The sequence below is a fragment of the Diceros bicornis genome, chromosome 7 (genome assembly GCF_020826845.1).
Source record: "Diceros bicornis minor isolate mBicDic1 chromosome 7, mDicBic1.mat.cur, whole genome shotgun sequence".
NCBI lineage: Eukaryota > Metazoa > Chordata > Mammalia > Perissodactyla > Rhinocerotidae > Diceros > Diceros bicornis.
In genome coordinates this window covers 67,055,113-67,082,495 of record NC_080746.1, presented here as the reverse complement: position 1 = coordinate 67,082,495, position 27,383 = coordinate 67,055,113, and the positions used below count along the sequence as shown (strand labels likewise).

Below are 27,383 nucleotides of genomic sequence, written 5' to 3'. Positions count from 1 at the left end.
GGGTCATTTTGAAGAAGTAGAGGAAGGAAGAGGAGGGTGAGCAGAACCATCATGCCATGAGCCACTGTGATTAGGTTCGGAGAGGCAGAGCCTCCCTGGATCTGGATTCCTCCCTCCAAACCAGTAACAAAGAGGCTGAAAATGTCCACTAACATCAGAGAGTCCTTGTGCCATATCCATCACTTCCTGAGCCCTTGGAGTCTTTTCTCACTGAGCCCCAGGTCTGTTTTCTGGGCTCAAGTCAAATCTGCCCTTTCCCAGCCACCTAAACCTCAGCTTCTTCTCTCCCCTTAACATTGCCCTGTGACAGTGCCCAGGGGACTGAGGTTGGGCATCCTCAATGGCCAGCCGTAGAGGGAGGGAAAGGCATGTGGGCACTGGCACAGCAGCTCCAGAGGACACCCCATGGTCCCAGACATGGTATGAATCAGTGAGTTAGACTGTAATTTACACATTTATCAATTTTTGGTTAAACATAACTAAGAAATTGAAAACTGTAAAACGACACATAGATGCACAATAATTATAGCTACCCTATTGAATAGCTTCCAATAACAAGAAATGGATGTAGTTAGCTTAATTGCTGCTTTTCGTTTCACATTGAGGGGTGTTTCCAAAAGAGAATGATTGATTAACAGATGCTGACATTGTGCATTGCCCTCCCTTTGGGTAGTCAGCTACATTGCACCCAGTGATGATAAAAGAAGTCTATGGTGACAGGAGTACAGAGGGGGCACCTGGCGAAGTTGGAGGCTTCAGATTCCAGGCTCTTTCCTTGAGGCCCAGAGGGGTGGGTGGATGGGTACAAAAGGAGGAGCAACTAATCCCTGGAGAATAGCAGATGATGGAGAGCCTCACCTTCTTTGGATCTAAAACCTCCAGATCTGGGTCGCTACTAAGGGGCTTCTGAAGAAAGAAACTCAGTTCCATTCAATGACTTATTCCGCATCTATGTACTGCCCTTACTGGGCCCTGGGGGACTACAGAAAAGAATCACCCACATGCTCTGCTCTCAAAGAGCTTGCATATTTTGCTTGGCTAGATCTTGTCTTATCTTGGATGCCACACTTGATGTCATTAGCATCACAGTCCTACCCCCATGTACCATGTTTTATAATCTGTGAAGCTCTTTCAATTCACTAGCTCATTTGATTTTGCAGTGCCCCTGTAAGGGCGGAGATAATTATTCCCTGGGGAAACTGAAGCCTCAAGAGTAGGTGACCCTTCTAAGATCACTCAACAAGTCAGTAATGATGAAGGCACCACGACACCAGTGTTTAATTTTGAGTCAGAACTCCTCCTACAAAAGCACACTACCTCCTGGGTTGGGATGGTGGGAGAGGAGAAGAACTCTGCTCTGCCAGGATTGATCTGGTGTGGTACTAACAAGGTAGAACTCATCTGGCCTTTGGGGCTCACATAGAGAGCAGGAGTCTTCATGAAGCCGGGCTGCAAACAGACTCACCTGGATGGAAGAAAGCAACAAATGGACAAACCATCTTCCAGACATGCCCACGCCTGTGTGAGTGTCCTGAGTCATTTATCATTCATTCAACAAATATTAACTGAGACCCTACTGTGTGCCACACACTGTCCTACAGGACATCCTGGAGGTAGAAGATATCCTGTCACAATCCCCAGACTCTGCCCTTTCCCTCCCTCCTGCCCTCAGTGGGGCTGTCACAACCCAGAAAGGGAAGGCAGAGCAGTGGTACCATGGACAGCTCAGTGCGTGTGTCAATGAGTGGGATAAGCCAGGAAGTAAGGCCGAAGGCCCTACCTACCACCTCCTTTCTTCTCAGGAACATCCTTGTTTCCTCTGGGAAAATCCAGGAAAAACCTGGTGTCATGCTACGTCTCCTGAACATTTAAGTCAATCTATACTCCCATCTCTGTGGCATACGGCACCCAAAGGCCAAGAAAGATTAGCAGGATGAACAGATAGGCTGCTCGGAGAAATCATCCAGATCCACTCTTCCTTGTTCTTTCTTCATCTGCTTTTCCTTGTGGCACCATCTCATGTGACTCTGAACTATTGCTCCACAACCCAAATTCTGATCCTGCCACTATCCCTTTGGACTTCAAGTTTGTCTGAGTGTTTCTAGTGCATGAACTTTGATTTTTCCTAAAATGAGGTCTGATTTAGCTTGCCCCTGTCTTGCCTTGGATAGGAGCCCCCATATGGCACCCAGACCCCCACATCAGCCACGTGGCTGTGTCCCCTCTGGGCTAAACACAAACAGATAATTGCTGTGGGCATATCTTCAAAGTGGCTCACTAGGAGAGGAAGGAAAAGCTGGAGTTTGAGAACTATTTAGATCGAAGCCAATAGACAGGGAGAGGTTGCAATTTGTTACTGATAGAGAAGGGCATCAAAGCAGTTGCCATATGAAGATTCTATTCCTTATGATGTTCTGATATGAGTGAAGTGGAGGGAGGTTAGAGGAGAAGGAATAAATTCTGAAATAGCTTCTGTGGAAAGCAGGAGACAGAGAGGTACTGGGGACCAATAGAGGGGAGGATGGGGAGTGTTGAGGACCCGGCAGAAAGGAGACCATTGTTTGTAGGATTCTGGTCCTTGTGTTTAGGTGACTGTCCCCAGTAGCACTCAGCTCCCTACATGCAGAGAAGGAAAGATAAATGCTTGGATTGATCCAGGACTGAGAGTTTACTAAAAAGGGCAGCGGGAAAACAGACGCCAACGCAGTTGAGTGTGTTGACAAGACAGTGGTAAAAGTGATGGATCGATGGAGGGATTGAGAGGAACTAAAGCCAGGAGAAGACTGAAAGACTTCTAGGAAAAGGAGGACTTGAGGAGCTGTCAGGCACAAAAAGGACCAAAACGATGGAAGCAGGGGCAAGTAAGTGTGAACACCCAAAAAGCATGAGGTTGTAGCCACAGGGGAATACTAGAGGATAAGGCTTCACAGGTAAAGTAGTTCGGGTAAGGACAAGGTCAAGAGTGTGCCTGTAGAGAAGGGTTGATAAAGTAGTGTGAGGGTGAAGAATGGAGTCATGTGCAGATGGAGGAAGGAGACGCTGAGAGGTCAGGTTGTGGAGTGGGCCTCTCACAGATATCTGAGTCTCCAACCCCACTACCCCATGATGGCTAAGAGTGTGCTCTAGGGGGCATAAGTTGCAGAGAGGCATTGACAACTATGAGAATTTCATGTTATATGAATTTTGAGAGCAAATATGGGGCATTTAGTGCAAAAGAAGCTCCATGGTTTCCTTTCCCCTCTCAACACCCAGTTAAGTCTACATCTAAGAACATTAGATCTACATACAAGGCTTAGGAGCAGTCCCATGTGTTTCTGCCCTCAAGAGCTCCCTGGGTCTATGCTTAGGTCCCCTCTCTGGTCACCTCCTTCCTGCCTGCCATGGAACCTCATGGTCAGAGTTGCGGTGTGTGGTAGGTTACAAAAATGGCAGAAATTATTCTTCTTCTATTTGCCCATTTGAAATGTGCTCTGCAGCATCTCCCATCAAGAGTCTTTCCTAAGATGAAATTGTGCCACTTGTGACAACATGGATAAAACTTGAGGGTATTATGCTAAGTGAAATAAGTTAGACAGAGAAAGACAATTACTGTATGACTTCACTCATATGTGGAGGATAAACAAACAACCACATAGATATGGAGACCAGATTGGTGGTTACCAAATGGGAACGGCCTAGAGGGAAGGCAAAAGGGGTAAAGGGGCACATATGTATGGTGATGGATGGCAACTAGAATTTTGGTGGTGAGCATGACGCAGTCTACACAGAAGTCAAAATACCATGATGTACACCTTAAATTTATATAATGTTATAAACCAATGTGACCTCAATAAAATAAATAAATAAATAAAGAGTCTTTTCCCTACTCCTTGAATCTGGAGTGGTTTTTGTGACTTGTTGGCCAAAAGAATATGGCAGAAGAGATTTTGTGCAAATTCTGAGCCTGGACCAAAAGAGGTCTTGCATGCTTCCACTTGCTTTCTTTGAACCTTGAGCTGCCATGTCAACGAGTCCAGGCTACCTTGCCAGTTGATGAGAGACATGTAGCCCAGTTGCCCCTGCTCCCCCAGATGACAGCCAGCCAACTTTCAGAAGTAGAACTGTCAGCCATGTAAGTGATGCCATCCTGGGTCATCCAGCCCCCTGCTGAGCCTCCAGCTGAAGGCAGACACATGAAGAAGCTTAATCTAGATCAGTGAAACCAGGCTCAAATCAGCAGAACCACACAGCCAGCCCATGGACTCATGAGCAATAATAAGCGTTTGTTATTTTAAGCTACTAATCTGGAGGAGTGTCTTAGTCAGACTGAACTGCTATAACAAAACACCATAGACTGGGTGGCTTAAACAACAAACACTTATTTCTCACAGCTCTGGAGGCTGGGAAGACCAAGATCAAGGTCCTGGCTGATCTGGTTCCTGACAATAGCTCTCTTCCTGGTTTGCAGATGGCCGCCTTCTTGTTGTACGCTCATGTGCCAGAGAGAGAGAGATCATCTCTCTTGTGACTCTTCTTATAAGAGCACTAATCTCATTCATGAGAGCTCCACCCCCATAGCCTAATTATCTCCCAAAGGCCCCACCTCCAAATGACATTACTTTGGACACACTGGACTTCAACATATGAATTTGGAGGTGATACAAACATTCAGTCCATAGCAAGGAGGGTTAGTTTGTTATGCAGCAAAAGCTAGCTGATACAGGGTGGAATGGAGAAGAGATAAGAGATGCATTGCCCTAAGTAATAAAAAGGCTATGTGCCAATCATAGTATCTGACACATCTCAGGGCCACTTCTCTTCTGCCCAAGGTACCGCCGTCTCCCTTCCTCTGGGCTGATGCAGCCTCACACAAAGCTGCATGGCTTGCCAAGGAGCGCAGATGGAACAACAGCCCCCTCCTGCGCCCTCACCCAGGCACCCCTGTGCAGGGCACCACTTGCCAACTGTAAGCAGCCTCCTTGCATGCCATCACAGTGTCTGAAATTGCCCTCTCTAGGCAGCAAGTGTTGTACGACACACACCCTCAGTGCAGCCAACTGGACAAGAATTTGTTCTCTGACAGGAGATGCAAATTGGATTCTTGCTTTTGGAAATCTGGATCAAACACAGAGGGCACACAGAGGGTGCATGGAAGAGGAGAAGCGGACACGCAGGGAATGGCTCAGTCGGGTTAGTGACAGCACTGCAGCGAGGAATGTGAGCACCTGCCACTGAGGGCCTCCAGCCACGAGGGATCTGGGAGCAGCCCCCAGCCCAGGCTCTTGACTCCCTGCACTGTTGGGGTCTGGCCCTATCCTTGGGTTTCTGGAAGACTCAGATTTCCTGCTTATTTACCTCCCTTACTTGGGGTGCTCTGTTCCTTGCACGCAGAAGACCCTTGAGTAAAACAGAAACTTATCCCCCAAGACCCAAGGCCTCACAGAGCTAAAGTCAGGTGAGCCTTATCACTGCTCATCTGTTAACCTTTTTCTCTACAGTCCAGCCCCGGGGCTCTGGCGATGGGACAACAAGAACCTGCTATCTGCTTCTCTGGCCCCGTTCTTTAGGGCACTATGGGGGACACACAAAGTTGTGCCTAGGTAAGGGGCCAGGTCAGTGAGTCTGAGCTGTAGGGGCTACTGAGGACAGGCTCAGGGCCTACCCAACCCACCCACGCTGCAGGGCCCTGGAGCCAGGATGGAACAGATGGACAGGGGAGAGCTACCCAGAAGTAGCTTTAACCTGAGAGTTGAGAACACAGTGCAGTCACAGAGCTGGCTGCACAAGGGCAGGCTTCCCTGATGTGGGGGTGTCCTGAGGGCCTATGGTCAATCCTGACCCCACCCAGGCCCACAGAAGCCGAAGCACTGGGCAGGGCAGGGGGGATCTGATCCTGGGAGAGAGGAGACCCACCACCATTGGGCCCAGCACTCCTGGACAAGCCTCCCCATAGCAGCTCACCAGGGCAGTTGGTGAGTCTTCAGCAAGACAGACTTATCTGCTCATCCCCCTCTTTGACAAGAGGGTCAGGGGTCCTTCTCCCGCTCTCCAGCCTGCAAAATCATGCGCTGGTGATGCCAGGAGCCGTTGCTTTGGTTCCCATACGCACACTGCCATCTGCTGGGAGGACGGAGGAGTGATCCAGAGGCAGCCCTGAGTTTGGGCCCAAGCCAGAAGCCCCGCCCCTAGGAAAGCCCTTCTCTCCTGCTAGTCCCGGCTGGAAGGTTCCCAAACCTCCCTCCCTGACTCCCTTCCTGCTTCCTCTGGCCTCCCAAGCCCTCTCTCACACCCCCTCAGGGCACCAATCCCTCTCTGCCTGAGGTTTCTCTCCCAAACTCCCCACCTTAGGTGCCTGCTTGCTGAGAATGGATTCAGTCCCAAGCACAGAGGTGCAAGCACAGAGCAGAGACCTTAGGGCATGTGGCCTCTCAGGCAGGAGATGATGCCTGTCCCCTCCGTCATGCTGGACTAGGCCAGGCAGGGGAGAGGGTGCCATGGGGCCCAACCTGTCGTAGGTCTGTGGGAGAGGCTATACGGATGTGTGGCCTCCAGTCTGCCCGGGGGCTGCCAGCCCAGAGAACCAGGCCCACTTCAGAGCTAGCTGCACTGAAGCCAGGAGGGGCAGGGGTGTGGGAGTGGAGGGTACCCCTTCTTGTGAACTCTGGAAGAAGTCAGGGGGATCAGAGCCCCTAGCAGAAAGCCAGAGAGAGAAGAGCCCTCTGTGACTGCCCATCAGAACCCCCACTTTATGGATGAGAAAACAGAGGCCCAGAACTTGGGTGCACCACACTGAGCCTCCTGATAAGAGGGACTATGACAGCCCATTCCTGAAGGACTCAGAGGACATCTAGTCTCATCCTTTCACTTATAGATGGGGAAACCAAGGCCTGGAGGGTAGCAGGAGGGAGGGAGGCTGACCCGCTCCAGGTTGCGGTGCTAATTAGTATCTGTCCTATGCTTTTTCTGCCCCAGTATGAAGAGGGCAGCTCCTAATGCAGCGTCTGCTTGAAGACAGGGGGACACTGGGGGAAGGAGTGTGCAGGGAGGCTGCCCAGCCCTCTGGTGAGGAAGAATGCTGAGGGGAGGTGGGGGAGGGTGGCGCCCAGCCTTCCGGTGAGGAAGAATGCTGAGGCAGCAGCCACCACTGCCCTGTCTTGCTGTGATGTTCCTACCATTTCCCTCACTGCTCAGAGCAAGGCCAAGGTAGGTGGTTTATTTATTCCTGTGCTTTTATTTATTCATCTTTTATTCATTCACATCCTGTCAGCGTATATTGTTTACATTATAAATCATATGTATTCCCACACTCCCTCTTAAGGAAAAGGCCCAAGAATACAGATTGTTGCCAAGCTGTGAAAATGGTTGGTGGCGGCGGCGGCACTGTGTCTCCATCCCCGCTCGGCCTCCCAAGGGGGCTGCAGAAAGCCCTCATTATGCCAAGCTGAGGGCTGAGACCACCTAGAGCCCCCAAGCACCCACTCAATACAGCATGTACAACAGAGGGAGCATGAGAAGGAGGAGGAACGAGAGCAAGTGGGGGTCTTCAGGGAAACCTGAGGGTGGCATTCTTCCGCCACTTCTTTCCTGAGCTGGCCAGGCAGGGCTGGGCGGGGGCACCATCTGAGGGGAGTGAGCTGAACCCAAGCTAGTCTATAAGAAAGCCTCAAGCCACCAGAGAGATGGATTGCAAATGCCAAGACCAAAGGAAGAGAAGCGGATTCGTGAAGGAGAGATGGAGCCAAGAATTGTGGCATTTGAGCAGAGGCAAGTCAGGAGCAAATACAGCAGGCCCAGCAGGGGTCTGGTGGGCAGTCACAGTTTGCATTTATAGACTGACTTAAGTGGAATGGGAGGACCTGGAGTTCTGGCCAGACTGGGATTTCAAGAACTGGGCTGAGCAGATGTATTCTGCAGCTGTGAGACCGAACAAAGGGGACCTGGGACATATATCTCCAAGCAGGAAAAATAAATCATTATTTTAATTGCATATCAAAACCTTTGGATATGTCTAAAGCTATACTCAGAGGAAGAGTAATAGCCTCAAATACACTGTTAGATAAGATAAGTAACTAATAGCTAGCACAAGAGGCAAACCCTAAAATTGCAGTGGCTTACTGCAATAAAAGTTATTTCTTGTTCACGCTACACACCTGTTCAAACAGTCACTTAGGGCTGCAGGCTGATGGAGGATCTTCTCCCTTGTACCCATACCATCTGGAACACGTGGCCTACAAGACATGGTAAAAGCAGAAGAAAGAGGAGGGATAAAACGCACTGGTTCTTAACTATCTCAGTCCAGACAAAACATACATCACTTCTGCTCACAGTCTATCGGCTAGAACCAGTCACATGGCTGAAACTAAACTTTAAGGGATGCTGTGATATGGAAGAGAATAGCACATATGTAGCCAGGGAGCACTGTCTCAGCCACACATTACACATTAGACAAGAAACAACTAAAATAAATGACTTAAGCATCCAACTAAAGAAACTAGAAAAAATAACAAAATCATACTCAGAAAAGGAGTAAGAAGAAATTAATACTGAAAATAGAAATTAATTCATTAAGAGCAATTTATTAATTAACTGCCCAACTGATGACAAGGCTAAAATAAAATAGATAAACTACTGGTTAATAAGACTGAAAAAGAAGCAAAGAAGTATAAATACACAAAACAGGGAAATAATCACAAATATGTAGAAAATTAAAATAATTATAATTTTAAAATTTCACAACTCTATGCTAATGTATTTTAAAAACTGTGTGAAATTATTTCTAAGAAAATGTTATTACCAAAATGGACTAAAGATGTGTTAATAATCATGGAAGATATTGAGAAAAGTGTAAAAAAAAAATGATTCTCTTGTATGTTTACACACACGCGCGCACACACAGTTTCACAAATGAATTCCTTCAGGATTCTTTCTCTGAGGAACAAATAATTCTGGAGTTGAACTATTCCAGTGCATAAAAAGGAAAGGAAATCTCCAGGTTATTTTTTATAAAAGCTAGTAAAATATTGATAACAAAACTGGACAAGGCACAAAAACTACTACAGATTAATCTCACTTTTAAATAACAAAGCAAAAATCTTAAATAAAATATTAACAAATAGATCTTAGCAGCATACTTTTAGATAGTACATAATTATCAAGTGAAATTCATACCAGAAATGCAAGGGTGATTTAAAATTAGGAAGTATAATTTACCATATTAATACACCTAGACATATGTTCTCAGACTAAAAGTTAGCATCATGCTTAATGTTGAAACATTAGAATCACGTCTACCAACATCAGGAATAAGATCAGAATGTACTCTAACACTACTATTGTTTAACACTGTTGTGCAGTTATTGACCAATATAAATAGACAAGAGAAGTAAATACAAGGCATAAAATTGGAAAGAAGAGGTAAAATTATGATTATTTTTAAGTTTATGAAAAATCCTAACAATTCAATGGAAACAACAAATGGTAAATGACAATTAGAAAATTGATATATGAAATTAAATTTTTCCTTGGGGCTGGCCCCATGGCATAGCGGTTAAGTGCGCGTGCTCCACTGCTAGCGGCCTGGCTTCGGATCCCGGGCATGCACTGACGCACCGCTTGTCAGGCCATGCTGTGGCGGTGTCCCGCATAAAGTGGAGGAAGATCGGCATAGATATTAGCTCAGGGCCAGTCTTCCTCAGCAAAAAGAGGAGGATTGGCACGGATGTTAGCTTAAGGCTGATCTTCCTCAAAAAAAAAAAAATCAAACTTTTCCTATATGAAAAATAATGAGTTACAAGACAATACAGGAAAAAAATTCATATTTACAATAGCAACAAAAACAGAAGTACATTTAAGAGAAATTGTTCAGAACCTATAAACTTCTCCTGAAGAATTAAAAGACTAGAATAAATGGAGACACAAAATTAGTGTTTGGCTGGGAAAACAATTTTATGAAGATGGTAATGATCAATAAATTGATCTATACGTTAATTGTGATATCAATCCTATCAATCAGCTCAGAAAGTGATTTTAAAGTTAATATAGAAACATATATTTGTAAGAATAGGCAGTAAAATTCTGGCTAAGAAGAGAAATGATAATGAATCAGCTCTGCCAGGTAACAGAATATATGATAAAGCTTTGGTAAATAAAACCGTACACTAATGACACAATACACCAATCATTGGCACAGAATGGAGAGTCCAGAGAGAAATCAAAACATATATATGAATTTACTATAAGGGTAGCATTTTGAATCAAGGATTAAAAGACTGGTTAGTCAATAAATGGTGCTGACTCGCTAGCTAGTCTTTTTTAGGGGGCAGGGAGAGGAGGAAGATGAGAAGAAGAAGAAGCAGGATTCCTGCCTCACTCATTTAGCAAAGTAAATTCCAGATGGATCTGATATAAATGTGGAGAATAAGATCATAAAAGTGCCAAGAGAAGATACCGATGGATGCTTTTCAAATTCTTAAAGTAAAGAAAGCTTTCTTAAGCATAAAACAGAACCCCAAAGCCTTAAAGGAAAAGGCTAATAAATTAGGCTACAAACAAGGCAAAATATTCTCTTTGACAAAATCTGCCATAAATTGAAGACAAAAGAGAAAAGGTATCTGCTATACATTTGACAGGCAAATTAGGCACCCCCCTTAGTTCCACGGCAGGAGAGAAACAGGAGAGAAGAAGAAGGATGAGAAGAAAAAAGAGCAAGCTAGAAGAGCAAGAGGAAGGGAAGAAGGTGGAAGGAATCAAGACAGAGGAGAGGGGAAATAGAAAGAGAAAACTCCATCTCCTTTGCTGGAAAGTTGCTTTCCTGGGGTAAGTCCCCCTCTTTCCAGTCCACTCCTGGAAGACAGTGTGGTCGGCTCTTCCCTGCAGACAGGGATGTCGCAACACCTGGTGACTGTGGAGGGCTTGCTGATCACAGGAAGAGTTGGTTGATCACTCAGACAAGGTTGCCAACTCCTGGCCTAGAGAGGTAGCTTAGACCTGGGTAAGTCATATCTCATCATCAGGAAGCCCCCAAGACCTTCAAATGGCAGAGATGACTGCCTTTAAGCAAACTAGGTGGCTTCTTATGGGTGCTAAGATATCCCTAGACTGCACCTTTTAAGAAGACCAGTGTTTTTTTGCATTTTTTTCATAGCAGAACACTTGCTTTTCAAATAAAATCTACAAGGAAACCCAATATAGAAGCAGATTGTAGTAGTATTTTATTAGTATAACTACATTTATCGTCAAATTTAAAACATTTATTATAAAGTCAAAAAGAATCTAAAGTTGGTAGTATAAAGGCATTTTACATTTTACTTTTCTTGTTCAAAACACACCACAAATAAGAAACACAATGAAAAACAGAGGTGAGAAATACCATTTTCATTGAAACAAAGAAACAGCCACAATCTCAACCTGTCAGCTATGAGGTATACCTGACAAAGGCTATGAATAATCTGGGACAAAATGAGGGGGGACCCTCAAAGATAACACATATGTCAAACTTCCAGCAGGATATTGTTGTTCTGCTTTGTCATAGCAGATATCAATATTTTGAATATCCAATCCAATACACCTTCGATCAGCAATGAACACAACCTTGGCCACACGTTCTAACCCTTTAGCAGATATTCTAGTTAATACTAATACCCAAGTCCCATCATAGACCAATTAATTCAGAATTTCAGGAACTGAGGTCCAGGCATCAGCATTTTTTAAAGCTCCCAGATGATTCTAATGTACAGCTAGGGTATGAGAGCAACCAGATCCTGGGACATGGACAAGTCACAGTAGAATGACTGTCCACTGAGATACCTAGTTTCACACGGAAGAAGAGTAAGGTAGATGAGTTGGATGGAGAAATGATGCCAACACACAATTATTACTGTCTACTACTTAGACTCCTAGCCAGAGGTGAAGTGTTATGGAGGAGGAGCTTAAGTGGGGGTCATGAGATCATAATACAGAGAATCTGTCACTTTAGGATCCCTGCTGTGAGCCTTGTGGATGTCTTGAAAGCTGGAAACTGATGGAAGGCAGGCACCCAGAGTAGGAGAAATAATATTGCTGAGAGGTGGTTTGCCACTACTCGCTTGAACTGAAGCTGCGAACTGTCTTAGCTCACTCCTCTCTCCTCTCCCCACACTATTCTTCAACAAACAGCCTACTCCCTTGTAAACTGAAATCCAATCAGCCAGAAGTCATACAGGACCTTAGCAAATGGTAGGGGTTGAGGATATTAAGGAAAGGGACATAAACAGAAAAACAGATAGAGGACATACATTTCAAGAGGAACTAACAAACAAAGGAAGGAGTCAGACAAACAATTTTCCACAGCCTTCATTAAATTATAGATCACGTGATCTCTCTTTCTAAAGAAAAGTATAGAGAAGAGACACAAGGACGTAGAGAAGAGCTTGTAGGACAGTAAAATGAAATAAATAAGAAGTTGGCAAAAGTCAAGAGAATAAATGGAAGGAAAAAAAATGAGAACATTATAGAGAGTGACCTCATGTTAGAAGCAACAAATAACAGAAAAAAAATGAGTGAAAATACAGCCAGAGTCCTCATGATCCGAATTAAGGAAATCACACAACATAAAATGGAACAAAAACAAAAATAGAAGCATGATTATGAAGAAGTTGATAGATAAGGAAGACTAAAGAAATCCAATATATATAAGTGGTGTTTCTTGAGATGAGAAGGTCCTCAAACAAAATAAAAACTACCAACTTATCTATCTTTTACACATTTATCTTTTTTTTCTAGATCCACCTGTTTATATGCACAGAGATTTCGGAAATAATGTTCATCAAGAGTTAGAGATGGTTGTTTCCAGGTGGTAGAGTTTGGGAGTGAATATTAGCTTTCTTCTTTGTATCAGTATTGTTTCTTATCATAAATATGTATTAGTTTTATAAAAACAAAATCATTATCTTTACAAAAAGAAAGTTAAACAATTAACCAATGTTTTTGCAATGTCAAGAATTAAAAGTGAGGGCCGGCCCCGTGGCTTAGCGGTTAAGTGCACGCGCTCTGCTGCTGGCGGCCCGGGGTTCGGATCCCGGGCGCGCACCGACACACCGCTTCTCTGGCCATGCTGAGGCCGTGTCCCACATACAGGAACTAGAAGGATGTGCAGCTATGATATACAACTATCTACTGGGGTTTTGGGGGGAAAAATAAAATAAATAAATAGAATTAAAAGTGACTGTATACAAAAGTTAACTAAAAATGGATAATAGACCTAAATGTAAAATCATAAAACTCATAGAAGAAAACATAGGAGAAAATCTATCCTAGATATGACACCAAAAGCACAATCCATAAAAGAAAATATTGATAAATTGGACTTCATCAAAATCAGCAACTTCTGCTCTGTTAAGGATACTGTTAAGAGAATAAAAAGATTAGCCACAGATTGGGAGAAAATATTTGCAAATCATATACCAGACGAATGACTTGTATCTAGTATATATAAAGAACTCAATAATAAGAAAACAATCCAATTGTTTAAATGGCAAAAGGTTAAATAGACACTTCCCCAAAGAAGGTACACGGATGACAAATAAGCCCATAAAAAGGTGCTCAACATCACTGGTCATTAGATAAATACAAATTAAAACCACAATGACATACCAGTATACACACATTAGAATGGCTAAAATTATAAAACAAAATCTGACAATACCAAGTGCTGATGAGGATGTGGAGCAATTCAAACTCTCTTACACTCCAGTAGAAATGCAAAATGATACAGCCCTCTGGAAAACACAGTGTGGCAATTTCTTAAAAAGTGAAACATACATTTACCTATGTCCTCACAATCCCATTTCTTTGTATTTATCCTGGAGAAATGAAAACCTACGTTCACACAAAAACCTGTACACAAATGTTCATAGCAATATTTCATAATCACCCAAAATTGGAAACAACCCAAATGTCCCTGAATAGGTGAATAGATAAACTGTGCTACATCCACACAATAGAAGACCACTCAGCAATTGAAAACAATGAACTATTGATACACACAACAACTTGGATGAATCTCAAATGCATTTTGCTAAGTGAAAGAACTCAGTCTCAAAAATTACATATTGTTTGATTCCCTTTATAAGACATTCTCAAAAAGGCAAAAATATGTAAACAGAAAACAGATCAGTGGTTGCCAGGGTGGGTGTAGGGGGAGGGTCTGAAGACAAAGCACGTGGGAATTCTCTGGGATGTTGGAATTGTTCTGTACCCTGTGTGACGTGGTGGTTATAAGAATCTATTTATGTGTAAAAACTCATCGAAAAAAGGGAATTTTACATTTGTAAATTTAAAAACTTAAAAAAAAATCCCTGGTAAACATTCAGCTTTCCACATTCAAAACCTTGAGGTGAATGAACAGCTGTATCAACCCAGAAAGTGGGGGAGGGGGTACAGAATAATGCCTGAATCTACAGGTTCCAAGACTTGATGAAGATGTGAACTGTATCCTTATGGTGACACTAGTTTATTCATTCACATAGCTGCATCAGTTTCATAATAAAAAAAACAAAACCCACCCAAAGTATCACAAATACAAAATAATTACCATTTCAAAAAAATATGGAAAGCAAGGGTTATTGAGGAAAGTTTCTGCCACTTATCAGTTTTGGCACCCAATTTATTTCTGCCTTTTGTTTTGGTCACATAGTATGGAGAACATTATGATATCCAGAGAATTGTAGTGAAAACATTTTAAGTTCACCTTGCCACCTCGGGATAATCTTCAATTAACAACTGTTTCAGAAGCTTGAAAGAGAACAATAGAAAGCTGTTAGTTTTTTTCCCAATAGAGAATCACCCAAGTTATCTAACTGCTTGCATTCCTTATTAAATAAAGTGTCACAAATGAAGAACTTCAAATTTGTAATCTTTTCTGGACATATTTATAAGAAATCCAAATATATTTCTAGAAATGGTAGAAGAAATCGTTATTCTTAGGCTCTACTTTTTAAAAAATGAGTTAACCTGACAGTACCAGTTAACACATCAGGAATAGTCAATACATTGAAATTTAATATATACTGCATTTGAGAATGTATTTTATTTTCAAAATAGTTAAAAATATATTTGAAAATAAAATTAAGAACAAATATTGAAGGAAGGTTTGCAGCACCTGAGTTTCTACAGAACACCATTTAAGCACTACTCAGCTACAGCACCACAAACACCATCTAAGCTGAACGTGAAAATGTAGATGATCAATCGTTCAATGCAAACCTGTTCTCACTTCATTTACCCAATTGTGGTTTTCAGCTGCTACATAATATGAAAGTAAACTTATTTCCAGTTTAGGAGCTTTTTCAAAGTACTTTACCTGTAGAATCTAGACATTGTCATCTTCATTCATTCATCCAAAGAATATTTAGTGAAGCAGACCATGTGCCAAGCACTGTTCTAGGCCCCAGGGGTCGCAGAAGTGAGCAAAATGGACCAAACTCCCTGCCCTCACCAGCTTATCCTCTGGAGGGGAGACAGAGGAGAGAAATGAAAGTAATAAGCTGTAGAAGGTGATAAGTGCTGCTATAGACTGAATGTTCGTGTCCCCCCGAAATCTGTATGTTGAAACCTAATCCCCAGTGGGATGGTATTTGGAAGTGGGATTTTGGGGAGGTAATTAAGTCATGAGTATGAGGAGCCTCATGAGTGGGATTAGCATCCTTATAAGAGAGACCCCAGAGAGCTCCCTCGCCTCTTTTGCCATGTGAGGACACAGGGAGATGACGGCCTCCATGAACCAGGAAGCAGGCTCTCACCAGACTCCAAATCTGCCGGCACCCTGATCTCAGACTTACAGCCTCCAGAACTGTGAGAAAGAAAGTTCTGTTGTTTATAAGCCACCCAGTCTATGGCGCTTTGTTAGAGCAGCCCAAACTGGCTAAGACAGGTGCCATGGAGGAAAATAAAGCAGGGTAGGAAGATATAGAGTGTCTACCTTAAATAGGCTGGCCAGGGAAGGTCTCCCTGAGAAAGGAGATGTTTGAGCAAGGACTTGAAGGATGTGAGGGGTTGAGCCATGCAGATGTTTGGGGCAAGAGCATCCCAGGCAGAGGGCAGAAGTGCAAGGGCTCAGGGTGGTGCTGCCCAGGCATGTGTGAGTGAGGGCAAAGAGGCCAATGCAGGTGGGGCTGGAAGCAAAGAGATGTCACAGGAGATGTGCTCAGAGAGGCAAGGATATATACAAACTCGGGCGGCTCGGGGACCCCTAACCACATCATAGCAGGCTCCAATCCTCCTCTCTGCCCCTTCCCCTTCGAGGATCACTGTCTTCCAGTGCATTTGGGAAAAACAGCCTTTGTCTCAAGTGCATTCTTGACCGAACACGCTGCAGCCTGCTTCTCTGCCTTCACCTGGCCACCCGGCAGCCCCCTACTCACTGTCTCTGGTCACCTTGGCTGTTGGGATTAGCATTCTCTACTGATTCAATGCTGCTACCTCTGCCCTGGCCTTATAAGAGGAGATTCCCTTGCTTCAAGTGAGAACCAGGCCCCTCCCTTATTCTCTAGCACCAATGACACAGCCTAGTGTCTGTCACAGACTTTTCTAAAGGCTTGAAGAAACCATAAGGGAAACTTGCATATCACCTTACTAAAACCACAGCCCACCAGGCATCTGCCCTCCCAGGGAGCTCTTTCCTGGCTGCCTCTCTATGAGGCTCAGCTCCTCCACAATCACAGGTCTTCAAACCCTACCCTCTCTTCCCCAGTCCCTAGGCTGTCAAATTCCTGTCTCTGGGCCTCCAGAAGTCCCCAATTTTACAACATAACAACCTTTCATTGAAGGAAAACATCACTCTGATTTACTCTAAAAAGCCCCTTAGTGCTCATTGTCTCAATCCCTACTCAGTCCAGATGACCCCACGGGCCTTGCCTTTGCCTAACCAGAAGATTCATGGAAGCGTTTTCCCTGTGCCAAGATCAAGTCCTCCACCATCCCTACAATGCAGAAACATCCGCCAGCAACTTTTCTAAAAATGGCAACATTTTACTTCTATGATGCTTGATACAATTAAAAACTATTCTGTGTTATGGAAAATAGAAGGCAGGAGTCACATTACTAAAATGTTTTAATTTCTCTTAAAATCAGAAGGAAAAATGAATTTTTAGGTAGAAAATGTCTTAATGTATAATAATAACTTATTTGTCTTTATACCAAAGCAATCATAAAATATCATTTTAAATATGTTTTATGGAGGATGGGGCCCATCAAGGCAAAAACACCTGTGCCCACAACAATCCTAATGTGGCCCTGCAGCCAATCAGAGCCTGCCATGACTTGAACCTGACTGGGGCATGCACGCTGAGCAGTTTGTCTATGCCACTCAGATTTGGTAACAAAATTATAGCAAAACCAACTTGGCCCTTAAGCAAAATAGAATAATATTTAATTTCTCATTGTTAGTGATCAATAGGAAGACAGTAAAGCTATAGTTATTGATTGCATAAATACCTCCCAGTGAGAGAGAAAGTGGGCATCAACCCAATCAAGTTATGAAAAAAGACAAAAGGGAGGACATTAAGTAGAATTAAACTGACTTCTTCTGTGACTCTTTTCTAGGCTCTAGGTCCTTGATCCATAGTCCCTCTGGAAGCAGGTCAGACATTGAATAATAAGAATATGCACTTAATAACAATAGTAGTAGTGATGGTAGCAGCAGTTAATCTGAGGCAAGCTCTATTGTAAATGCTTTGCGTGCAAACTCACTTATCCTTTGCAAGAGTCATGATACTTTCAGTTGCAAGAGAGAGAGAAACCCAACTCAAGCAAGCTTAACACAGACAAAAAAAGAGGAGGAATGTATTGGCTCACATGGCTGGGAACGGTTCAGGGCACCTCACAGAATCAAAGGAGAGGCAGGAGCCAGGAGAGTCTTGGGGGTGGAACCAGAATTCAGCACCACCAGGCTCCCTCTCCATCCACCTCATTCCTGCTTGTTTTTGCTGGCTTCACTCTCTCCTCCTTCAGACAGGCCCATTCCATATGGCGGAGAAAACGGACGCCAACCTTGTGTCTGTCTTAGTTTGGGCTCCCCCAAAGCAGACTCTAAGGGAAGAGTTTGGGAGCACTGCTCTATTTGGGAGATGGTCTCAAGAAGCATGTTGAGGGGGGCGGGGAAGTGAGATAAGGAAGGAAAGGAAGCCCCGAAATGGGTGTGTTGATGAATGGGTTAGTGGAGCTTAATCCCACTAGAATGCCTTGGAAAGAACGTGCAGAGCAGCCCTCAGGTTGTCCGCCTGAGGTATTTATGTATCAGCTTCCCTCTCTCATCATTTGAGAGTCCCTCTGGAGGTGACAGTTCTGCAGCAGGTCTAGCTTGCTCCCCAGGTCAGAGAATGGCCTTATGCAGAGAAACACAGGACCCCAACTTGTGCACAGGAACTGTCTGCAGGTGACCTCAAGGGTGGACCCATAGGTATGGGTGGCGCACCTATAACATCCACTACTCTTTCCAGCACCATGGCCCCCAAAGCAGCGTGGAGATGCTTCTCCTCCGGCTGGAGCCCATGGAGGCAAAAGCACCTAAGGCCCATGATATCCTAAGGTGGCACTGCAGCCAGCAAGCCCCACGAGGGGCCCTGATCCGGAGGCTTAGGGCAAGGGCACACCGTGAACCAATCACAGGTCCAGGGGAGCAGCTTCATCTGTTGGAATAGAAAAGGCTCCCCTAGTTCTTTCCTCCACCCTCTTCAGTAACTAGAACCTAGATTCACTATGTAAGTACTGGGTGGTAAGGAGACAGGCACTGATGGACACAAAACTGCCCACTTCTCCAGTTTTCACCAACTTGATCCCCCTGCAGAAAGAGAACCATCATTATCAAAAAGCCCATTGTCACTCTGTCTCTTTAGAAAAATTCCCATTAAAGATCAAGCAAATTTTAATTAGATTAAGTATCCAATTACTGTAATTACATTTTTTAAAAATTCACATCATGAAGATGACCCTTTTTAAAAGGGTTACAGGAATAATTAGTGTATTCATATTAACCAAAATGTATTGGATAATATTTATACCCAGAAGACTAAGTACATTACACACATTTCACCTTTGGGGAAAGCTTGCGAATGTTTTGGCAGTGGCATGAATATTTATAGGCGAGACTGTGCTTTAGCAAGATTATGTGAGGAAGCATTTAAATGCTCACCAATTTTTACCCAGGGGTAAAGTATACAGAAAATGTAGTGCAGAGATTATGGATATGCAAAGTGTGACTTAAGAGGGGAATTTCTATCAGTTTGCTTAATTAACTGGAGCCAAAGACTATTTCTTCTCATTCAAGGCAGAAAGGCCCAAGGTATCCAACTGTGACTTCTCTCTGCCCTGTGTCTTCCAGGGGCAGGGGCCAGCGAGGAGAGCTGGCAGGAAGGCAGTAAGGACATTCTCATCTTGACCACTCACCACCAGGAAGCCTGGGTCCTCGTACCCCCGAGCTTTACCCACCCAGTCTCAGGTGGATAAAGCTTTAGGGTGAGGAATATGGGCCTTCTAGAGGCTTCCTCCCTATAGGTTTTCCTCTGAAATTGTCTTCCCTTTTCTGATTCCAATTTTCTTCCTTTCAATCTGCCTTCGAGCTGCAGCTACTGCTGCTGTTTCAGTCTCACACACGATTGCCTTCCAGGCTCCATCACATTTGCTAGCTCAGGGGAGGGAAGCAGCACAGTCTCCATTTCACAGATGAGTAAACTAGGGCTCCTGAGCTTGGAACAACTCCCAGAACCAGGCCACAGAATTGGCCTCATAAAAGAGCTTTGCTGCCACTGACCTGAGACCTGCATGGCCTCTGCTCTGCCTGTCAGGGAGCTGCTTGTGGCAGCAGGTTGGTGTACCACCAACCACAGGAACATCCCACCTCTGCTGCCACCTACACCTCCCAAAACAAGCAGCCTAGGCGTTGCTGTTTCCTCTCATAGATAACTTCCAAACCAAAGTCAGGTACGGGTATGTCTGACTGGGGAAACAGAGTTACGGATCTGCACCCTAGTGGCAAGGGGAAATATAGTGTGTTGGATTCTACACTGAGAATGTGAGATTCTCAATGTGGATAACATCAAAGAAAGAGTATTCAAAAGATATTGGACATCCACGATGGCATGCATTATTGCATTCCCCTTATCCCTGATGGAAATTCTACCCATCTTTCAAGGCCCAGGTCCAGTATACCCTCTTGTGTGCATCCTATCCCTCTCCTGCCTTCCCTCTTTTGCCTCTTCATTCTGGGCTTTGGAGTTACAGGCCTTGCTCCCTTCTGCTCAGTGTGCTGGTACTTAGGTCTCATTTCCCTGCCAACCACCCTGATTTCCTGCCTCTAGTAAGGGTCCATGACTCCACAACGGGCCTGCTGTGGTCCCTATGGGATCTTCTTTAAAATTGTTTTCAGAGACCAAGATACATCCTTGGAATCTCCTCTGGGATGGAAAAGCCTCAATCACAGGGGACTTACATTTTTGGAAGTAACCAAAGTCATTGTATTAGCCAGGGTTCTCCAGAGAAACAGAACAATTGGATGTGTATGTGTGCATGTAGAGAGAGACAGAGAGAGATTTATTTTAAGGAATTGGCTCATGTGATTATAGAGGTTGAGCAAGTCCAAAATTTAGAGGGTGGATTGGCAGGCTGGAGATCCAGGGAGAGCCAATGCTGCAGTTCAAGTCTGAAGATCTCCTGCTGTGAAATTCTCTCTTACTTAGGGGAGATCAGTCTTTTGTTCTATTTAGGCCTTTAACTGATCGGGAGAGGCCCACTCACATTATGGAGGGCAATCTGCTTTACTCAGATTCCACTGATTTAAATGTTAACCTCATCCAAAAACACTCTCACAGAAACACCCAGAATAATGTACGACTACATATCTGGGCACCGTGGCCCAGCCCAGCTGATACATTAAATTAACCATCACAGTCACTAGAGGGCAAATTTGGTGGATAAGGTAGAGTGGCCTACGGTGGGCAAAATCAGTGACTTTTTGAAATGAGACTCTTTTGGGTGACTCTTTTTTTTTAACCATGTCTTTTTTTTATTGACATATGTTTAACATATAACATTATATTAGTTTCGAGTGCTCAGTGTAACGATTTTATATTTGCATATATTGCGAAATGATCGCCACAATAAGTCTAGTTAACATCCATCACCAAACATAGTTCCAAATTTTTTTCTTGTGATGAGAACTTTTAAGATCCATTCTTTAAGCAACTTTCAAATATACAATATAATTAACTCTAGTCACCATACTATACATTATTTTCTTATTTTATAACTTATTATTTATTATTTTATAATTTATTATTTAGGACTTATTTATTTTATAACTGAGTAAAAAGGCCCAACAAGCCCATGAGAAACAGTGTCCACAGGAATTCAGTGAAAGGAAGAGTCAGCATGGGCTGGAGTGTCCAGGAGAGCTTCCTGGAGCTCAATTTGTTTAGGCCTTATAGATTAGAGAAGATCAGCTGTGAAAGGGGAGGAGGAAGGAAATCAGGTAAATTCCTGAGAGAAGAATAAGCAGAGCTCATGCTGGTCCAGAGAGAAGGGCATGATTCAGGGCAAGAGGATGAATTATACAGGTCCTTGAAAGGGAGGCCAATGAGCTGGGACTTAATATGGCAGCCAAAAGGGAGCCACAAAAGGCTTTTGAGCAGAGCAGGGCCCAGACCTTGGGCTCAGGAATATTAGCCTTGTCTGGACAGGACTGGCAGCCTGTAGGCAGGGAGTTTACGAGAACGCTACTGTTTCATGGCCATTCTCTTCCTTCTTCGTCTTTTTCTTTCTTCTACTTTCTCCTCCCTCTCTTTCTCTCCTATGTTATTTCCCATTTAGAAATTCTTCCTCCTCCACATGCTTTGTGTGAGTTCTCCTTTGTCCTCCCACTCCTTCTTCCCTCAGTTCCTCGCGGCTCTGTCTTTCAGGGAGACCTCATATTTAGGAGTAAAAGAAACAGCTGTCAATTCAATCCTAGTAGAAATTAACTTCACAATTATTTATAAATTAATGCCTTGAATTATATTTCCCTCAACCCCCACCTCCCCCATGTAAAAATTCAACCAGTGCTCCTACGTTAAAGAAATTTTGATGTTAGGGTTGATTTCATGGACCAAGTCTTCCAATTAACCATGACAAACATTCTGGGGCACTTCCTCACGGGCTGTCAGATAGGAAAAGGACACAGGAAGCAACAGATTTCTCAAATTCAGCAGATGAAGGGTCTAGCTATAACTTTTAAAGATGATTTCCTCTTTACCGCCCAAGGAACTGGCAGACTTACAGGGACCATGTGAGGTGTGGAGAGAGGGCTGGTCTGGGAGTTAGGAGAACTGGATTTCAATCCTGGTACAGCCACTAATCATCAGGGTAATCCATGGCAAATTCCTTCCTCTTTACATATCTCAGTTTTCCCTTTGGTCCAATAACAAGACAGCTTAGCTAACTGATCTCCAAGGGGCTCTGTGGTCTCCTCTCCCTCCTCTTCCCACCTTCGGTCTTCTAGCATGGGTCCCTTGGAGGCTGCCAGTCTCAGGGGACACTTGGGGGATGCCAGATCCCACCCCGAATGTGCTGCTTGGAAGATACTCTTACTCTACAGGGAGAGAACAGGTAATCCCTGGCTGTCTTTAAGCCCTAAAGGGAGCCCCTTTGCTAAGCTGAAATGTTTACTGAACACCTCTTTCCTTATTTCCAAACCTTCACCACACTCAACAAGGCCTCTCCCACCCTGCTCACTCTCAGATAATGGCCTGACCATATCCTTTACCAAGAAGACCGAGGCAATGAGAAATGAACCCCTTTAATTTGCTGCCCCTACGCCACCCCTTTTATGCATGCCTCAACTCATTCCCATTTCCTTTCCTCTAAGCTGATCCCTACTGCTGGGTTCTTGATGTCTGTTCCTCATGTCTGCTCCAGAATCTGGGCTCTGCTTCAACCCTGGTCCCCCTTGCTCCTGCATTTTCCATCGTCCCCTTTCTAACGTCTTCCCCCTAAATGTATAAACTCTCTGAAGCCTCTCCTTTGTTTAGAAAAGAACAACCCTCCCTCATCCCTCAGACACCCTCCAGTTACCACCGTATCTTTAATTTTTCTTTCCATGCAAGCTCCATACAGTGTGGGCTGTACTTGCCCTCTCTACTTCCTTGTCATTCGCTCCTTCTTTAGCCTATAGCCATCAGACTTCTGACCTCAGTTCTCCACCGATATTTTACTGGAAAAACTGAGCCCTCACTTCAGGGGGTAAGATCTTACTTTTTCGAGAGGTCTTGAATCACAACGCACGCCTGGCTCCACAATACCATCAGTCACCAGAGGGCAGCCATACCAGGCCCCACTCCCAGCTTCCCCAGCTCCAGGAGCCCTGCTCCCCTGAGGAGGCCCCTACCTCCTCCAGGCCCACACCCTGCCTGGCTGCAATGATGAACATGGCCCCAGCTAAATACTCTGGACTATAGCTTCGTGTTTCTACCTTGTTCTAGGCCACTTCCAGGACAAACGTCATCATGACCCCTGCCCATTCCCCTTGGCCACCATCCTCAGTCCAAGCCTCCCAGATCATCTGTCGTCACATACCACTCATCGCCATACTGCTCAGTATGTATTTTACTCTGACTCCATCTCCTACCTCTCTCTGACTTCCCAGAGTTTCTGCTTGCTGTGCTTTCTGGACTCAAGATCTGTCACGAGAAAAAATCAAGTTTGAGAATCACTAATGTAAGTTACAGAACTAAGTCAACGGCCTATCAGAGAGCTGGCTACAGGGCAGACTATGATCAATGACCACGTATGCGCTGACTGAGTGACTTTGTGATGCCCCTTGTGGAGGAACAGTTCCTGGCCCCCAGCCAGGCTTGGTCGGCAGCAGCTGCAGTAAAGTGGCTCCAGCTGCAGGGCCTCAAGGGCCTCATATCAGGGAGCCCCGCTGGTCATTACAAAGCAGGGTGAAAACAGATTCCAAAGAGAAGGAGGCAACAGAGGTCTCCCCACTCCTTGGGGCCTCAGGCTGGGAGAATTCCTCTTTGGCTCCTACTGCATGCACATTAGAGGAAGGTAGGTTCTCATCCTTGAGTCTTGAGGCCAATGAGAAGTTTGTTTCTGTGCTGCAATTGGGTGTCAAGAAAGTGGAAAGAAGGTAAATCAGGAATGTTGGTAGGGTAACGAGCATGGGGCTATGAATGCCAGCAACATAGGAGAGAGCTGCTAGGGAGCAATTTACAAGTTCTGTGATAGTGGGACTGCAGGTGAGACACCAGAGGTTTGTTCTGAGTGTAGAACAATGTAGAACAGAATTGGATCAAGCAGTTACTAATAAGAGCTGGCATTTACTCAGGAAGTTTTGTGTCATCATCAATGTATTTCCATATGTAAAGCACTGAGAAGTGTGCCTACGAGTGCCTACTGCTGCTGCTACAGCTACTCTACAAACCGACCAATAAACAAAAAAACTACAGTGCCTTAGAAGAGGATGGCATTTGGCTGCTCATCATATCCTCCATTCCTGTCACCTTCCAACCCTCCAGTGACTCCTCATTCATTCAAGATTTTGACACCTGGACCACTATCTTCTTTTCCACCCCACTTCCGTCCTCTTACTTGGGCACTTCAACATAATGGTGTAACCTAGGTTTCCACCGTGTCTTCTTATCACCGGACATGAGCACTCTTGCTAATGTTACCTTCTCCCAGAGTTCATTTACTATTGATTGGCAGATCACTTCCATATTTATTTCCAGTCCAGACATCTTTTGTGAGCTCCAAACCCATATATCCAACTGGATAGCTCTACACGGACATTTCATGGAAGCTCAAACTCAACTAGTTCAGAGTCTGAACTCATCATCTTTCTCATAAACCTGATTCTTCTGTTCTCCAAATCTTGTTATACAGAATCAATGTCTAACCAGTCACCCAATCCAGAATTTGGGGTGTCATCCCAGATTCCTCTGTACCTCTTAGAAGCTGTATCCCATCAGTTACCACATCCCTAAGCTGCATCTGTTGTCCATGAGTCTGGAGCTTCTCTGGTTCCAGAGAGTAAAAGTAGTAGTTACGAGGGCAAGTCCTGGAGTAAACGTGCCTAGATTCAAATAATAGCTTCCAATTTATACTGTGTAATGGTTGGCAGGTTACTTAAGCTTTCTGTTTCTTGGTTTTCTCACCTGTAAAATGGCTATACAACAATATTGCTTACTTCATAAAATTGTTATGATATGTAAAATACTTGGAACATAGTAAGTACTCAAAACCTTTTAGAGATGTTGATGATATCAACGATGATGATGTCTGAGTGATGTCAGCAAGGGTAACCTCCTGGCTGCAATAACTGAGGAAATAGATTTAGAGAATATCAACTGCTTTTTTTTTGATGAAGGAGACTTTTCCTCCCACAGGCTTTTTTTTTGTGTGTGTGAGGAAGATCAGCCCTGAGCTAACATCCATGCTAATCCTCCTCTTTTTGTCCAGGACGACCAGCCCTGAGCTAACATCTATTGCCAATCCTCCTCCTTTTTTTCCCTTTTCCTCCCCAAAGCCCCAGTAGATAGTTGTATGTCATAGTTGCACATCCTTCTAGTTGCTGTATGTGGGATGCCGCCTCAGCATGGCTGGACAAGCAGTGCGTCGGTGCACGCCTGGGATCCAAACGCAGGCCACCAGTAGCGGAGCAGGCGCACTTAACCGCTAAGCCATGGGGCCGGCCCCTCAACTGCTTTTTAACCAGACTTGCAACCAATCCTTCTTTATTCAGCCCCACTCCACATCTCTGCCTTTCAAGGTACTCAGTGCCTCCAATTCCTAGGACTTTATAGGTTCTGGGAGGAAATTAGTTTGCATCTTAGAGGCTTTCCCTCTGTAGGCACTTCACTTTTTATGCTTTACACCTGCACTGTCCACTGACAACTAGTCACATGTGGCTATTAAGCCATCGAAATGTGACTGACTAGTGCTACACATGTTGAAATGATAATATTTTGGGTATATTGGGTTAAATAAAATATATTATTAATTTCACCTGTTTATTTTAGATTTTTAAATGTGGCTACTAGAAAATTTTAATTACATATGTGACTGGCATTATCTTTCTATTGGATAATGTTGCATCTTACAAAATTTTGACACTTCTTGTCTGCTGTCATGTTTTCTCCCATCCTCTTTAGTCTGGTAGTTGATACACTTTATCTCTTTATTTTTATTTTTGTGAGGTATCTGGGGAAAGCAAAAATAAATGGGTGTGTTCCATCTGCCTTGTTTAACTGGACATCATATCCAAGCTTGTCACAATCTAGCCCCTGCTTATATTTGTAGTCTTATCACTTTATGTCTTGTCACCAACCCTATGGTCCACGTAAAACAAATTACTAATAGTTTTTGGAACACACCAGGAAGCTTCAAGCTTTCATGCCTTTTCTTTCTCTGCATCCTTTTCCTGGAATACCCTTCTAACTCTTCCCACCCAGCCTAGTAACTTACTCATTCTTCAAAAACTCAAATTTCATCTACTCTCAGGAGCTTTTCCTGACTCTTCCTCCTTCCAGTTCAGCCCATTACTCCAGAGTCCAGAGTATTTTCCTGCATTTTCTTGTTTAGATACCTATCTGCCCCACAAGGGAACCCACCTTATTCATCAGACCCTGTACTGCCATTTCAGGGTTTGATACATAGTAAGAACTAAAAGAATGAACTAAAATAAGTGAATCAAGGCAGTCATGAAGAATTGTGGAGACACAGAAGGAGAGGCTGATTGAAAAAGTTTCATGACGGTAATATTTTTTCAGCTGTTCTTCAGAGAAGTTTCTAACAGGTGAAGACAGCATCAGGAATTTTCCAGGCAGAGGGAACGAGACAAGCAAAGGTTCCCTGAAAGCAACGAATATGCTGGGGAAATAGCAAACGATCCAACTTAAATGCAGCATTGGTATGACCAGATCATGTAGGGCCTTAAGGTCATAGAAAGGAGTCTGACCACTGTTCTGAGGATAAAGAAGAGTTTTTGAAAGGTGTTAATTAAGCTGGGGAAAGAGATAATTAGACCTGCGTTTCAGCATTATTACCTTTGGCTGCAGACGGAGAATGGATGCGAGGGGCGTGGGTGGAAGCTGGAAGACTGAATTCATTGTAGTCAGGAGGGAATGGATGGTGCGGCCTGGGGCGGGGGTGAGCGGGATGGAGGGAAGGGCACGACCATCTGCTCTGTAGGCGGGAGAATGCACAGGCGTTGGTGGGCGTGAGGGAGAGGGAGGGGTGTCCAGTTTGCACACATGGGAGGGCGGCGCGGGTACCATTTACAGTGCCGGGTGACGGCGCGGGAGGAGCCTGTCAGCCCCCAGCCGCGGAGCTGGGGGCGCGGCGCCCGGCACTTGTCCCTCGCGCGTCGCCGTCGGTGCAGCCCGCAGTGCGGTCGG

The 27,383-nt window shown here is 44.4% G+C and overlaps 1 long non-coding RNA gene across 1 annotated transcript; it reads right to left on the bottom strand.

The window, feature by feature from the left end:
- Window positions 1-407: 407 nt before the first annotated feature.
- Window positions 408-27,321, bottom strand: LOC131408855 (uncharacterized). The gene is made up of 8 exons (XR_009220817.1): window positions 27,268-27,321; window positions 27,033-27,171; window positions 15,317-15,462; window positions 14,705-14,748; window positions 13,661-13,733; window positions 8,095-8,207; window positions 5,941-6,099; window positions 408-1,465 (listed from the first exon to the last, which is right to left on the bottom strand). It is a non-coding gene; the product is annotated as an uncharacterized LOC131408855 (long non-coding RNA).
- Window positions 27,322-27,383: the final 62 nt, after the last annotated feature.